Consider the following 3,477-nt stretch of genomic DNA (forward strand, 5'->3'; position numbering starts at 1 on the left):
ACCTGGGTATTTTCTCCCTCTCACACTCGATTTTTTTGCTTCTTCCTCATCGCCGCCTTCTCCATCTCCGTCGAGCTTCGGAGCCGGGGGCTTCGGGTTCGGGGTTGGGGGCGGGGTCCTCCGGGATTCTCCATTGCCGGACCTAGAGGAAAGGTCAGGGGAGGCAGCCCGGCCTGGCGGAGGTTGCGGGCGCCGGGGCAGCGAGGCTGGCGGCAGGGGCGCCACCGGGCGGGCGGTGGAGGAGGCCGGTTGGGCCAGGCTGGGGCGGGGGCGACGACGGCCATGGCCATCGCCGCCATCTCCACGGGGCAGCGAGGCTGGCGGCAGGGGCGCCACCGGGCGGGCGGTGGAGGAGGCCGGTTGGGCCAGGCTGGGGCGGGGGCGACGACGGCCATGGCCATCGCCGCCTTCTCCATCTCCGTCGAGCTTCGGAGCCGGGGGCTTCGGGTTCGGGGTTGGGGGTGGGGTCTGGCGGGATTCTCCATTGCCGGACCTAGAGGAAAGGTCAGGGGAGGCAGGCCGGCCCGGCGGAGGTTGCGGGCGCCGGGGCGGCGAGGCCGGCGGCGGGGGTGCTGCCAGGCGGGCGGTGGAGGAGGCCGGTTGGGCCAGGCCGGAGCGTGGGCGACGACGGCCATGGCGGCGGCGGCGGGAGCGGCGGCGGGACGGGTAGGAGGAGGTTGCCGCGAGCGCAGTAGGGTCTCGCCGGAGCTCCGCGCCGAGCTTCGCGCACGCCGTGGCGGGGAGGCGGACCGTCTGTGCGGTGGCGGGGAGGAGCAGAAGTTGCCGAAGCTTTTTGGTTGGAGGTAGAAGATGATGGAGAGTCTTTGGATGCTCATCATACGGTGAAAAAAATTCGAGTGTAGGAGGCTGAAAAAATACGTGAAGGAGGCTGAAAAAATACTCGAGTGTGATATAGATAACCCCAATGTTTTCTGATGTACCCCAAATATAAGTCCACCAATCTTTATCTGCTGAAAGCTGGAAATTGTCCATCTTATTCTCCAAGAGCAAGAACTGATTGTAGGCTTCTATTGAAAGAGGTAAATGGAACAAAATCGTCTCTTTGTTGAGATCGTGGCGCCCCAAGGTGAACTATGCAATCTATGACGGGAGTTGTATGCCTGTATCAGATCAGCTGTTAAAACGTATGACGACAACCAAGACGGCGAGACGACCGCTGCTGGCTCCGGGGCTTGTTGAGAAGTCCTCCCCGAATCTGGTGATTAAATGAATGAGCAAAGGTTAAAAAGAAAAAGTCCGTCGCATTGCCCACGCGCTTGTAGTGGGAAGAGCTCACGTCGCGACCGCCCGCGATGATGCGAGTTCGACTTCCAGTTGTCATCCTAGGCTCCTAGCTAGAATATTTCAGCACTTGCACCACCACTCCACCAGCACATCGAAATTCAGCAGCAGACAGCAGGCATGACGGTGAGAACGATTATTGGCGTTAGTTTGAAATCATGGACATAATTTCGTCATAATGGGTCATATACTTTAAAAAAAAAATGCAGTAGCACATGAAAGCAAGACTTACACCTAAGACTATGTATCGTAGAAGGTTATTATTTCAACCGTCAAATTAATGTTGTTGAGGTAGTGATGCCCACACCAAATGTTTGGCATGTAGATGAGGAATGTTGAGTACTCTATCCTGCTTGTGATGAGTGAATTGTCAACCGTGCGGTGTGATCGTTCGCTTGGTCTTTGGATTGCAGGTACACGGGCGTCGAGTGTCGACGGAGAGCTGCCGTGGAGGAGCTCAGGCGGGGTGGCAGCTGTGGCGTCCACTCCTGGATCGAGGGCGCAAGCGGCGACGGAAGGCGGGTTTCTTGGTTTGCGCCACAAAACCAAGGAGGCGGACGGCGGTTGAAGACGCCAAGTCGTGGAGGCACGGGCGTCGGTCTTGGGACTGACGGAGGCGACGGGCGTCGACGGTGTCTAGGGCCTCGCTGCGGGCGAGGAGGTGACGGGCGTCGGGCGGCGTCTAGGGCCGTCAGGAGGCCGAGGCGGGAACGGCGTGGAGGCGGGAATCTTCCCGCGCGTGAGGTTTTGGCAGTTTTCTCAAAACCGGCCACCTACCCGGGTTTCGCGGACCCTCCAAAACCGCGGACCGGATCTTCGTCGACGTGGCGGCATCGCAGCAAAAACTTCGAGTCGAAGAAAGAAGCTCCACCGTCGATCGAGGCTGTACAGCGGGGTGCTGCTGACCCGACCGGTCTGACCGGTCGCCTGGACCGGTCTGACCGGTCTGGCCGCAGCAGCCGGGTATAAATACCCCCCACCAACCCGTGGCTGGTTGAGTCTCGGGAGTCTTTTGTATTCTCTTCGTTTTTCCTTCTCCCTGCCCCTGCTCTAGGTTAGGGCCAAGGACTCCAACGCAAAGAGAGATTAGATTATAGCTATCCTCTTCAATCTAGTGGGTGGATGATGGGCAGATGGCTCTAGCTGTTGTATAGGTGAATTCCTCTGAGAATTAATGGATGAAATTTGTTTGCGATTCACTTGTGTGTGCTGAGCATCTCGTCCTCCCCTTTTCTCTTGCGTTTTGGGTTCAATTCTCCTCTTTTGGTGTGTTTCTTGTTTGGAGGAGACCAACCATTGAATTCGTGGTTTGATGGACTCTTTGTGACGATTCTAATCCTTCTAGCCAAGTGCTAAACCTACTGGAATCGAGAGTTCTCACGAATTGGCGATTTTGTGTTCTTGAGAAAACCCCAATCCCCTTTGATCTTTCCTCGATTTCTCTCGATCCGTGAATCTTTTGGGTGAGATCTTTTGGGGATATGTTCACGGGGTAGTTACGAAGCTTTCCTCCAAGTTTGGTTAGATTTGGACTTCGTTTGCTCGAGATTCGTGGTTTGAAGGTTTGTTTGCAGTTTTTCTGGAAGACACCGGTCAGACCGGTGGACGAGACCGGTCTGTCTGAATTTGAACTGCCCGACCGGTCAGACCGGTCCAGCTCACCGGTCAGACCGGTCTGTGAGGGTTGCGCTGCGGTTTGAGAAGTTTCTCTCGCCTTTACTTCCGCGCTGCGACCTAGGTCTTCTGCTTCGAGATAGCTTGTCCATAGCTATTCTCGCTGACCTAGGTTCGAGGGTTTGCGGTGTTTTTGGGACATAGGCCGACGGTTCAAATTTCGAAGAAATTTTAATCGGCTCCCATTCATCCTCCTCTTGTCGCCAGTTTCGGTCCCTCAGTAGAGCATAAAACACTGGGTTTCTAACGATATCTTGTGTGTTGTGAGACTGAAGAAGCAAGAGGTGGCTTGGACACGGGCCTTTCTAATCAGCGTGCGCTCCAGGAAGGCTGGGAGCGTGCGATCTCGGAAAGCACGCAAGTTTCCTTTTTAGAAAACTCCTCTCACTGCAACTTTCTAGTTTTGGAAACTTATAGCTTATGTCCGTAAATTTAACACATTTTCCAAACAACTTCTCAAGGAATATTTTTCAGCACAACTTTCATGATGCACAAAACTTT

The sequence above is a fragment of the Panicum virgatum genome, chromosome 6K (assembly GCF_016808335.1).
Source record: "Panicum virgatum strain AP13 chromosome 6K, P.virgatum_v5, whole genome shotgun sequence".
NCBI lineage: Eukaryota > Viridiplantae > Streptophyta > Magnoliopsida > Poales > Poaceae > Panicum > Panicum virgatum.